The sequence below is a fragment of the Nipponia nippon genome, unplaced genomic scaffold, assembly GCF_047370975.1.
Source record: "Nipponia nippon isolate SJK-2023a ecotype South Korea unplaced genomic scaffold, ASM4737097v1 scaffold_8, whole genome shotgun sequence".
NCBI lineage: Eukaryota > Metazoa > Chordata > Aves > Pelecaniformes > Threskiornithidae > Nipponia > Nipponia nippon.
In genome coordinates, this window is record NW_028262402.1 from 32,331,131 (window position 1) to 32,344,288 (window position 13,158).

The 13,158-nt window shown below is 40.9% G+C and overlaps 1 protein-coding gene across 2 annotated transcripts in view; it reads left to right on the top strand.

Annotated features, from left to right (window-relative positions):
• GOLM1 (golgi membrane protein 1) overlaps window positions 1-13,158 on the top strand; it is a 61,728-nt gene that overhangs the window by 3,273 nt on the left and 45,297 nt on the right. The window contains exons 2-5 of one of the 2 annotated variants that reach the window (XM_087741776.1): window positions 2,604-2,693; window positions 4,073-6,014; window positions 6,109-6,387; window positions 7,263-7,564. The gene's annotated coding sequence lies outside the window, so the exon portion shown is untranslated. The remainder of the gene's footprint in view (window positions 1-2,603; window positions 2,694-4,072; window positions 6,015-6,108; window positions 6,388-7,262; window positions 7,565-13,158) is intronic. The other variant, XM_087741777.1, reaches the window with a different exon arrangement.

Genomic DNA, 13,158 nt, shown 5'->3' on the forward strand with positions numbered 1-13,158 from the left:
AGACAGCAGGAAGAAGTTCCCCTTACTATCTGACGAAATGAGAGGGCCTCCAAAAATTTGAAATAACCTGAGTAGCAAAATCCGGTTCATACAGAGGATTTGCAGCCAGCCACTTCCTTTTTCAACCATGTGTTTTAATCTTTAATTTGTTCACGATGAGTCATTCACATAGATCTTTCATTCCTAATCACAGTAGTCCTGATTAAATACTAGTTGTATGGAGAGTGGCAAAACTGTGTTTAAATTCGATTTCTTTCCTGTTAATGATATTATTTCCTTCCTTGTGCTTGTTTCACGTAAGAAGCTTAAATGCAAGCAAGTATTCAAATAAGGAGAAAAGGCAAGGTGCTAATGAACGTAATGTTGTGGGATCTTACGAAGCACATAGGTGGTGGAATGGGAACCAGTCCCTCCTGTCAACCTCTGTTTTCACAAGAGATTTGCAAATAAGAGATAGCTGAAATGCCTAGTCAATGTTTATTTCTAGTGAATATCTAAAGAGTACTCCCCCAAAATCAATAAATAGAAAAACCAGTGCTTGGGTATAAAAAATGAAAATTTAGAACTGCTGTTTGGAAACTTTGTTGAGAAGAAAAATCATGTTGTTTCTCCTTGAGATACATCTTCTGAATTTTTGCCTTTACTATTTGCGTTGTGAACTGAGATTCAACCAAAGAAACACTGGCAAATCTTGCTGAAGTGGTTTTAGGAAGTTCCTGTGTATTTGTCCCCTCTGTTTGAGGCTGCCGCTCTTATGGCAGATTTGTGAAACAAGTGCCTGAGCCTCAACTGTTGAGGGTGAGTTTACGTCAATGTGTTGCACTGCGCACTTAGTTGCTCCAAGAAAGGAACCTGTTTACTCTTGCTGAAATGTGGGAAAACCCTAGCAAAGTGATAAATAGTTACACAGTCAGTGTAGTTTACTTAAACTACCCTGTGGAGAAGAACTAGGGATCATCTGGGAGAGAGATGTCTTAGGGAGTCTGAATTACCTGATGAGTCTTAGGGAGATGTCTTAGGGAGCCTGAATTACCTGCTGCAATGATATTGTAAGTTGCTTTCCACAATATCCTTTTCAGAAAGAACCTCTGTTTTCTATAAATAATTTAGAACATTAAAATGCTCTTTCAACCCTTAAACCGAAAGCTTGTTAAATGTGTAACATGGATCTTTGCCATTCCCATTTGATGGACATGGCCCACTGTGGAACTGTGAAGCAGTATGAAAAGACTCAGAAAAATGGTTTTGAACTCCAGGTTTCGATGCTTTCAAAGAAAACTATTCATGTTAGATCTATGCATTTGCCATCTTACTGAAACTTGTGCTGCCAGGGCTGTATTTAAACTGGTTAAAGCAGCCCTGCATTATAATTAGGCCCACATGTTGCAATAAAGCAGCTTTTGCATGCACGCAGTTCTAAAAATGGAAGCCTTGGTTTATTACGAATTGGAAAAATATTTCATGGAAAAAAGCACTCTGGTGGGAACCCGCCAGCACTGAGTTTTGCACGAGGCATGCTTTGGTGCACTGCGAAGGCTGTGGCTTTGTTTCTGCTCTGCTTGATACCTCTGGCCCTGCCTGCTCGAGAAGCTTCCCTCGTAGTCACCCACTGTTTAAAGCAAGTCCGCCACAGACCATGGTACTTTTAATTCAAGAAAGTGGCCTTTCAGGTAGGAGGTGAGAGGAGAACGAAAACAGGCAGAAAACCAAGAATTTTTCACCCAAAGTAAAATATTTAGTAAAATATTTAGCCAAATAAATATGAAATTTCTGTTGAAATTATGAAATATTGTATCTGTCCTCATGCCAGCCTGAGCTGCCATTTACTGACCCTCGTTTTCGTGGCCCAGAGGCCCCAAGAGCTACCCTGTGACTGACACCAGCCTTCCCCCCAGCTCTACCCGCTAAACCAGAGCCAGGGACTGCAGTCCCACAGTGTGGGGCCTCCCCTCCCTTTTGGGTGCGAGGGAAGGACCAAGCCTCCCCCTTCCCTCCTGCTGGGGAGCCAAACAAAGAACACCAGGTATGGGGCAGCCGAGGCTGGGTCCCCGGGGGGGTCTCCTCTGCTCCTCTCTGCCTTCCTGGGGTGCGGAAGATTAATTCGGGGGAGACTGTAGCAACAGCAGGAAGGCCGCTAGGGAAATCCAGAAAGCGGGCTTAGAAGGCACTGGTGTGCCTTGGCAAAATGTAAGCAAAGGAGAGAAAAATGCTGGTCTACCAGGATGCGTTGGCAGCAAGCAAGCAGGGGATTTGTCTACGGCAGGAAAAGGGAAAGCAGGGGACAACAGAACGGCACTAAGTAAGGAGAATTTAGTTATTTTAGGATGGCTTGCTGTTGATATCTCTTGGCCTGGGAATCATCTCACAAGGAAAGTGAGAAATCCTGCCATCTTTGAGAAGGTTTTAAACTCCAGTGGGCAGAGTACTGCGATGCATAATACAGAAGCACCATGGTTAGCTCACCAGATGCTGGGGAACTGACCGGGACTGACTCCCTCTTGAGCATTTGTATTTTTCCTGTTCATCTTTTCTCCTTTTAATCCTGTTTCTCTATCATTTTCATGTCTTTTAATTACTAATTAGAATTCTTTTATTTTTTTCAGCACAGTGAAGGCACAATGGATCAAAATAGGAAAGATATACTGCCAGAAGATACGGAGCAGAAGAAACAGTCATTCTCTTTTGTTTTTAAAGTGAGTATTGTAACAGTGTAAAAGCAGTTTATAGGTTTTCTGTGTCATCTGCTTTCTTTTATCCTCATTTTTTTATGGACCAATTGGCTAGGTAGCTTTACAGTATTAAATTTTTATTTGTTCAAAATCCTCTTTGGTATGGATAGTGGAACTGTCAGACCGCATATTCTAGGCTAAGAGTCACAAATACATTTGTACTGAATTGTTGTAGTGAAAAAAGAATTGACATTAGAATTTATAGCAGTTTAACATTTCAAGTTCAGTATTTATGAGCACAGAATTTTAGTTGCTATCATTTGCCCCTATTCTGAAAAAAATAAGTATTCATCTTTATGGCATAAATCTAAAGATGATTCGTTTCTCATTGGTGTTGTATGTATCAACACACTTGGTCAGAAGATCAGTAAGAGGCAGGTATCTGATTCTGCTCTGTCCTTTGGATTGTGTGGCCTGAAATAGTCATTTATCTTAATGAAAACAGCTCACTTGCTTTCTTTCACAAACTTGGAGCACTCTGAATAAACCAAAGAGCCACTGCAATCCCAACACCAGGCATTCTGCCTGGACTAGTTTCTAGTCTAAGCAATGCTGCTTACACCTATATAGAAACAGTCAGTTTCTCATGAGTTTTCAGTAAAATAAAATGATTTTTACTGCATAATGTTTGGATCCAGTACTTAATAGTCTAGAACAGCAAACAAATAGCACACCCTTCTCATGGTTTCGTGCACCGTCTTCGCAACTTCCTAGTAAGAGATTGGCTGGCACTGGGTGCTGGACATAAGCTGAGCAGAGGTAAACACAGTGTTACAGCTTCCTTAGGTTCTCTTTCTCCTTCCTAGTGATCTGTTTTATACATGTACCCTTACACATTGTTCCAGACAAATTACATTTTTAAACTGGTTTTGGACAATTTTGTTAATCAAGGCATGATATGGAAAATTAGAGATTTTTTTTCATGGAACAGTTGATATCTACAGACTGTTATAAACATTATAAAAGACATGCATAATGTTAGAAATCAATCCAAAGGGAACGTATTCTGTCATTATTGTGGAGTGCTGGCAACATGGTTCATTGTCTCTTATGTGATCATCTTGCTTTTATCTTCATCTTTTTATAATTTTTTTATAACTAATCCCTAGTCCTTGATTACTTTTTAAACTATGTTTACATTGTAAGATTTTTGTGTCAAGGATGATTTGTTTGTATTGTATGAAGATCAATGGCTACCAAACTGTGACTCTCAAAACTTCTAGTCTTTAAAATGCTTAAGCAATAATAAGAACATTAATAAAAGAAATCTTTGTAGTCATCCATAGAATTTATTTTTACAGTCCTGCACCATTAATGTGAAAAATTTCCTATATTCTTTTCAGGTATCAGAATTGTTGTCATCCCTCACAAATATTAAAAATGAACAGCAAAAGTAGCCATCACTTCTGGAGCAAGCACACATCTCTCTTCTATAGTGGACAGTCAGCAGTAAGATCTAACAATTGGGATGCTGCAGCATGTAACAAACACAGCTTTCTTTCTAGTAAGTCTATTGATAGCAGTTGTTCACAACCAGATGTTGCAAAGGAAAATGCTGATTCACCAAGAACAGGAATGAAAATCCCGGACAGTTTCGTATCTGAAGATGTCAAACAGCTGTCTAAATCAAAGTCAAAAATATCTGTTGCTGGAGGGCGCAAAAAAGCTGTTTGTGATGCAATGCAAAAACTCATACTCCCTTATAAGTTTTTGAACAAAAATTGCCTTCCTATGCCAGTTTCTTTGATCCAAGACAAATGTTTCAGTGGAGAGATATTATGCAAGATACAACATTTCAGGAAGGAGAAAAGGCTCCAGCTGGCATTTGAGACTTCCTCCATTTCTACATTACACACTTCTGATGGTGAGCAGTCTGTACTGATAATTATTTATGGATGTCTCATAACAGCACAAATGGGATTCACCAGGAACAATATAACAAAACTTAAAAGAAGGAAAATAATTGAGCCTGAATTTCAAGAGACAGCTCCTGAATATAAGAACTCAGATATTACACTCTGAAATCATTTCCAAATAATCGAAGCATGAATATCTGGGACATGGAAAAAGATGCTTGTCAAAGCGAAAGTAGGCAAATGATCCGCTACATTTATTTACACCAAACATTTATTTTTCTACAAAAGCTTTCAAGAAATATCAAAAACATACACAAAATCATGACAGGCGTTTGGGAACTCTCTCAGATCCGTGATGTGTTACATTTGGCCCTTGTGCTCAGAGGTTATTAATTCTTACAGGTTTGTTAGTTGCTCCTGACATTGAATTCAGTGGGAGACTTGGCTTGGATTTCAGTGGGAGTTGGATTCATGTAAACAATTTTCTCCTCATTTGAGCGGAGCATTGGATTCTCAAATGAAGGACATCTTGTTTTTTTAACTCTACATCTGCTCTGAAGTGTATTGACAGGCTTTTTTATGGATCTGCTACAGCGAATGGCTTGCGTACACTGTGACCGTTCTGCATGCAGAGGCTACCACAACAGAGTATCTTTGATCCCACTTGAACAACAGAGGGGAGAATCTGTGCCAAAGGACTGCTTTGGCATATTTCTCCCCTCCTCCCCACCTTCACGACTTTGAAGTGTTTTATGGCTCAATCTTTCATATTTTACTCTGTGTGGGGGTTTGTTTGTGTGCGCACACGCACACACGTCTAAGAAAAACACCAGTTAATGGCACTGAGTGGCCTTCCTGCGTAACTAGGGAAAAATTAAGCCATTCTTCATAGCTTCTGGATTCTCAGATATAACCTCAAATCTCCACGGAACAATCTGGTGGAGACAGTATGTTTTCCACCATTAAAATACTTTTGGGTAGGTGAGTCTGCAGCTGAAGACTGCCGTAACATCCACTTCCTTACGGCCCCCAAGAAGCTGACAACTGTTTGGACAGCTGAAATAGGATCTGTTTTTAACTTCAAATAGCAGATGCAACATAGCCAGCATCAGTCCAAACCTGTCTTCTCTGATTTGCCAGCAACTCACATCTGTGAGAGTGTGCAGTTAAGTGTTGATGTCTCGTTATTTTTTGGCGTAGTGACTGAGACTGGCAATATGAGTGCCAGTGATGACGACATGTGAATTATTTTACCTTGTGACTTTGTAATCAGTAAAAATCTCTCTACTCATCTCAGTGGAAGCTGGACTAGACCTGTATTTTTTTTTCTAAAAACCACCCCCAACAAACAGTGTAGGCATTTATCAGTGTTGATACCTTACTGCAAGACTTGGTTCCTGAACATCAGTTTAAATTATAGCATGCAGAGGTCAGTCTTCTGCCTTGTTACAGTGTACTCCCACTTATTTTAGAGAAAAAGTTATATTACATATGTGTTAACATAATACACACTTTTTTGCCAGTGTCAGAAACACCATATCTGATCTTCCACAATCTGAGGGGACTGTAATGGAAATTGTATGAAGGCACTGTGAAGAGGAAAGAGCTGCTCCAAAATTTTTTGAGAGAAGCAAATTACAGACCTTTCAAGATACTAGAGGGAACAACTCAGAAGGCACACTATGTCCTCCCTTTGATTTTTAAGGATTCAATACTTTTCTCTGTTTATCCTGTGTATCCTGTTCTGCGATATGAATTTAAATGGGAATGACTGCAGTCCAGCAGAAAAAGCAAATAAAACTGTAAGTGCTGCAGGCAATTAAAAAGTTATCATTATTTTTAATTATTCTTCAGACTGTAGTAGTAGCTTGAAATTGAGCCTGGAGCATCACCTGCTGATGCTGTACCAACACAGCAGAACAAAACTACTCTTTCTCCCAAATGTTTTACTGTTCCTCAGATGTGGAACAGCTGGAGGGAAACAGAAGCCTTCAGACAAACAAAGTACATGTCTTTCTTTGTCTCTGCAGCAGCGTAGTAAGTTGCTGTTTATATAACAAGTAGTGTGCCTTTTTCTGTTCAAGTTAATTCCCAGTCTAGAGAGCTTGGCTCAGTTCACTGCTGTCTGAGATATCCCTGGGTCAGACGTGATCCTGAATAGGCATGTTCTAGGTTAGTCAGCCCACTTACCTAATCAGGTTGTGCCCTGCCCAGACTAAGGAGCTCAAGTCCGTCCTTCCTCCTTTCTCATCCTTTTATTTCTCTCTCTCCCTATTTTTGCATGTCTCTCTCTCCGTATTTCTCCATTGTCTGCTACCCTCTTTCCAAACAATGCCTTGGGTTTTTTTAATCACCTTTTCTCTCAGAGTCTACTCTTGTCAATCACGAAGCAATCTTTGCTTTCAAATGCCCAGGGAACAGCCCCTCTTTCCGTTTGCTTTGTTTCAGGGATAAATTTCCCGGTTGTATTCCTCCCTCCTCTTCCATTTTCCTTTGACCCATCAGACTCTCCTGTTTTATGACAGGATTCCCTCAGTCCTGATTACAAAGAAGATCTCCCTGCCAGACCCACAACCCTGTCTCCAAGTGTTAGCAAGATCTTTGGCTTGCCTGGTTGTCATTGCTAATCAGTTAGTCCAGTGGCGTTGCCTCACCAAAAAGACTCCCTTCTTTCCAGGTGCCCGGAGTAGCCACAACCATTCTCTTCAAGCTACTCAGAGGTCTCCACTGCTGGTAGCTGCCTGGTAACTGTGCTGTTTTCCTGTCTTCACCATGCAAATAAGTCATTCCCTGGAGGCACATGTGACTTAAACACAGAAGACGAAACCAGTCATTTCTTCAAGGATGAGATACCAAGCGTGGGTGCAGTCCTGCTGCACCAGATGGTGTTTATGAAGATACCTGAGGAAAGAGTGCTGAAGCTGCCTTAGCTACCCACCACTAGTTATTCTCTCAGAAATCCTGCTGGGTGAGAGCTATGTAAGAATTTCAGATTTACTCTAAAGCTGTAAAGTATTCTTCTTGGGTGCATAAGGGATGTGGGAAAGAGCTGAGTGAAAACCTCAGCTGGGTTCTACTTTGCTCAGTTTTAATTGTATCCCTACCCAGAGGCTGGCAGCTAGGTGGTGAAGTACTACTTTGTGGAGGTTTTGTTTGGTTTGTTTATTTGTTTGGTTTTGTTATTTTTTTCAAATTATCTGATCTGAAACCCATCAAAATTAATGAAAACTCCCAGGCTTCAGTGAACTCTGGATTAGGACCATAAAGCGTGAAATGGATTTCTTTTGACATAAGAAAGATAACTATTCAGTGAGTATCCTGGCTATTTTCTGATAATAGTTGTCCCTGCTTTAGAATTTGAGTTGAAAGGACATGTAGCTTGATTCCCCAGACATGTACTGCTGGGAGAACGCACTGGCTCTGAAAAACAGTATGCAAAAGGGTTCTAGCTGAAGGAGGATAATACAAATTTGCTATAGAAATGATTCCTTTAGAAAAGGAAGGTGTTTTAATGCTGCCTTAGCTCCTGGAGACTCTTGCGTCACAGCCTGATAGTGGTGTCACACTGGAGAGTGTCCTTCCCTCGCAAAGTGATCTACAGAATGATAAAGCAAACTCTATACCTCTGATTCCTTCTGCACATACAAACACACGCAAAATGTAAATCTTACCTCTATATAGATGAATTCATACTGCTGGAGTAGAAAATCTAACACAAATTAAAGCTTGCATAGATCGTAGAACAGGTGCCTATAAAACAAAAGGTAACTAGTACTTTTGTTTCATTTGTAGCACTGTCATAATTGTTCACTCTTTGTAATTTGCAGGAAAGACAGATTTCCTGGTATTAAACAAAGATTGCATAATGTCCAGGAGGTCAGCTTAGGCTGTCTTTATTTATGATGCTTAAAATTCACAGACAACCTAAAACAAGTAAAATTGCTTAAGAGTCTTTGGAGAAGTCCCTGGAGGGAAAGCAGATGAGAAGGAGGAAGGCACTTTAACCTGTGTTTTGTATCACTGTTTTTATTGATGTAGTAGTTTTCACAGTGAAGAATTTAATACAAACTATTCTAACATCATTGCTGAAACTGAGTAACTGAAAACTATGTAGGAGAAATACAGTCTATTTTTCCAAGCTTTCAGTATCTGCAATGCCTTTTGAGGAGTAAGTTGAGCTATTACTCCTCATCTGTAGTTAGCTTTATGAAAAGATGTGAGAGTCTAACTTTCAGTGATGGTTGTGATGTTGGAAGTTTAATTCTGAAGTGATTTATTCCACGCAGGGTGTTGGAGCTGGCTCCCTGCACTCTGCCTGCACGCTGCAGGGGAAGCCTCGCTGTCGAATGTGGATCTTTGAATTCTGCTGTGCAGCAAGATGATTAGAAGTTATATCTTTAAAGCTGGTCTTAAACCTCTCCCCTCTCTTCCCTCTTTCCCCTTAAGTCACTCTAGTCAAGTTTTGTTTATCTCTCTGACATTTCAGGCTTACAAACATGATGTGGATTCTCATGCAACAAATAATAGAATATATAAACCAGAAAGTTTTTCTTTTTCCTTTTAAGGCTGCCTCTGTCTCTGATCTAACTGTGTGGTAATACCAGTTTTCTTTGCTCCGTGATCGGTACTGTAACGGCTTGCGTATTTAGGAATGGCTGTGTCACAGTGGGTTGTTTATTCTCACATATGAAGCACAGCTTTACCATAGAATTATACCACAGGGGGAACAGAAGATCAGGCTCTTTTGTGAATTATATGTAAAACACAAAGAAGCAGGGACATTTCTTATATTGGAAAGAAGTGGTCCACCCCACCAGAACTCTATAATCCTCACTGAAATCTTGCTTTTTCATTATGTTTTAAGAGTAACTTGCGGTGGTGGCATGATGCAGCAGAAGTTTCCGTCTGTGATGCAGTAGCTATTTGCCTTGTACAGATTTGCTATAATATCTAACAAGTTACAATATGCAACGTGTTCTAACGTGTAAGAAGTTTCCACTGCTTGTTAGTTTGTGTGGTTGTTTTTTAAGTAATGCCTGACAGTGAGGGTGTTCTCCAGCATTCATGCACCCGCTTAGAAATCTCAGTGGGGATTTCACTGGCTGTCCCCCAGCTCTCAGAAACAGGCACTTGGTGACTCAAGCTGTGAGCATGAACAGGGCAGCGTAAGAGAAAGTTTCAAAAACTTCTACAAGGTAATATCCTTTTTTTGTTCTTTTCCCAGTGTACAGGTAAATATTCCTCTCTTGTTAGTTTTAGCTTGTTAATGTACTTGTTTTGTTTTGTATAACATTGTAGCTTAACATGCCTGTTGTGTTATATGCAATGTGCACATCCACACACTCGACAACTACTGACCTCACAGGCTAAAAAGCATTAGAGGCACTATAAGGAACAAACACATGCATGGAAACTTAAATATAGAGCCTGCTTTCCCAAGGTCACACGGACAAAGTGTCACAGCTGGAAATAATATTCAAGAGCTATATTGTCTTTAGTCTCTTTTATTATGCCTTGTAAATCACGTGCTGCCCCAAAGCAGATACAAATTATGCTTCTCTTGCTTGCAGAAGTCCCTGTGCATTGCCAGAGTAGCATGAACAGGGAGGGCTACGTGTAAATGACTGTCACAACTAACAATTACAAATTCTACGTAACACAGGTGCAAGGCCCTGTCTGTGGTTTCTTGAGGGACTGCAGAGAACAGAGTAAGAGGCTGCCAGTTTTTGAAAAAAAAAAAAAGCTAGAGCCTGAAGCATGGCAAGAGTTGGAGATGTGGCACAAATCACAGCAGATACACTGAGATTCGCAAAAGAATAGCTGCTAGGCTCTTCTTCCAATTGCTTCATGGGGTTGCCTTCTGTACAGAGAAGGGGGATGATTAAGTTTGAGTGGAGACACCTAAAGACAGCCTGGATCCTCTTCCCTACCTGAAATGGTAATTACTCAGAAAGCAGTCATAGGAAAGTATTATGGGTCTAGCTAGGAAAGCCCTCTTTAATGTTTGGGGGTTTTTGGTTATTTTTTCCTGCTAAGGTTGTTTTGTTACAAGGGAAGATTTTTAAAAGTTCCTTTTTTGTGAGACGGGATAATAATATTAGCAGGGTGAGTGGCACACAGATCATGCCCAACAGTAGGTCTGCAGACTTGGGGCACTGCTGAGCAGCCATTGCAAAAATAAGTGAGAACATGTTTGCACTCCCCCTGTGTCCTGGAGTATTCTGGGGCAGGCACAAGTCTGTTGGCAGCAATAGCGATGAAATGGTTCTCAGGTCTGTAATTGCTTGTACTTGCAGCTGATTCCAGACTCTTAGAAATCATGTTCATATAATCAGGGAAGAGAAACGATCAATGCCATTAGTCCCCACTTACTGCTCCTCAGGCACCAAGAGAGACAGTCTGTGCTGAGCTATGCTCCGGTGGGCTGTCACATTCTTCCTTTGAGTATATTATTTCAAATGCATTATTTTTAGAGCCTCCAAGTCTATAAAGGCCTATGGATGTTGGACCAGGGCCAGCTCTGAGTGCACTTCTAAAAGGGGTGGCCACAAAGAGCTATTCAGGGTAGTGCAGTGGATGACATGCAGATCTGATGAGCTCCTGGACTATTTTGAGCCAGCTGTGCTTTTCTGTGTTGCAGGACAGCTAGCTCATGAAAGGTGCTTATGTGCAGTTTATTGTTGGACCTATGGCAGTCCACGGCTGTGCAAAGGAGTGTGAATTGACTTCAGGAGTTAGCCTTAGCATGCCATAAGCAGGCAAAAGGTAGCAGAGCCCCTACACATAGTTGTGTTTCAACTGTTGCGCTGCTTCCTCTTCCAAGATACAGCAGCAGGATCACATCTCTGTGCCATGCATGATATACTCATCACTGTTGCTCCAAACAGTCTTTTGTCAACTGTTTCCTGTACAAACTCAGTGACAGGATTAGCACTGCTGGCATTATATTTTCCACCACTGCTTCTGTTTGTATCAGTAGGCCCCATGAAATAACCTGAACTTCTAGGGGAAAGATGGAACAAAATACTAAACGATACCTCTTCTTAATGGGAACTGTAGCCACTGGTGAGGAGAAGAAGACAGGTGCAGATACGCCTTAATTTCTGTCATGACAAAGAAGGTGGCAGAAGCAGGAGCAATGGATTACCTATAATAACGTCTGTCTCCTTCCAACTTCCACTACTATGATCATGGCTCAGAAAACAACAAAGCAACCCAGACAGAGCATTATTTAATGCCAAGGCTCTGATGGGATCTTGTCATGGAGGATGTATGTTTCCACAACAGCTCTACTGGCTGCCACTACTGTGTCAAGGGAAGAGGCAGAGACCCAAAAGAGCATGAGGGGACAGCCAATTTACAGCAATTTACCCCTAAGTATAGAAACCAAAACTGTTGTCTCTACATACTTTAAAACCAAAGGATCCAAAATGAGATCTCGTGGTTCTGATGCAAAATATCAGTCTTTTAGAGGCATGGGTCACTTGGCAAGGAAAGTAGCATTGCCATCCTTTGTGCAGAGCTGGCACAGACTTCGTGAACTCTTCAGCATCTAGCATCTTCTTTCCTGTCAATATCTCAACTCTTAAGCCAGGAAGCTCTAGAAACAAAATAACAGTAATACTTACATGGTGATGGCATAGGATTTGAGTGCTGGCAAGACTTTTTGGGTTGTTTTTTTTTTTGCCACCTGACGGTGATAACCCATGCAGATTTAAGCTTTTGTGCTTCAACCAGAGACAAAAGGTGGAGGAAGCTGCCGGAAGGCCTGAGACACTCTCCCTTATACACACACTCAGTTTTGAAAAGCCTTGTTTCCTAAATGTTGCGTTGCTGTGATGTCCGAGGAGACTGTGACTGAGGAAGACTGATGCGGTCTCTGTAGCCGTGTAAATTGGGGTCAGCAGAAATATAGCAAAGTACAGTATTTGATTAGGAGTTCTGTATTTATTTTTCTATGGGGCAGATTTTTTTGTTTGCCTAGAACAGTCTAGAGGCCAGGGTCTCACTATTGCTTTGGTGAGCAGATGGTATTAGCATAGAGTAGTGGATGAATATCCTGAAAAAGGTTCTTCCACTGCACACTATTCACTTTTACAACCTTCATGCAGAAGCTATCAGGCAAAAGAGTTTAGTAGAGCACCAGAGGTTTCTTGACTTTAGATTGAGAATCAAATTTGACAATGCAACAACCAGTGGACTGGACTACAGTCAACCATATTGCTGATTTTTGCAAGCGTCCTGATTTTGTCTCACCTGTTTGTCAGAAGGAACATAAAGGATGTGATCTGCTAACAGGAGCAAAGTGACCATGGAGGATGTTTCTTATTGGTGTTTTTTGATGTAGTAGAGTTTGAGCAGTTGTTCACAATTTATGTAGTATTTTTACAGATCAGCCTGTCAAGCTCACATGTATAAATGCTTACAAGAGTGTTCATGGTTTCAAGAAATCCAGTGTAACTGAGAAAATTCAACAGATATACCCACACTATGTAGTTGCTACCATCTGGTGGCTATCTCCATACACTGCATTTTTATTTGCTAATTATTTCTGTCCCTTCAAATAACAGCGA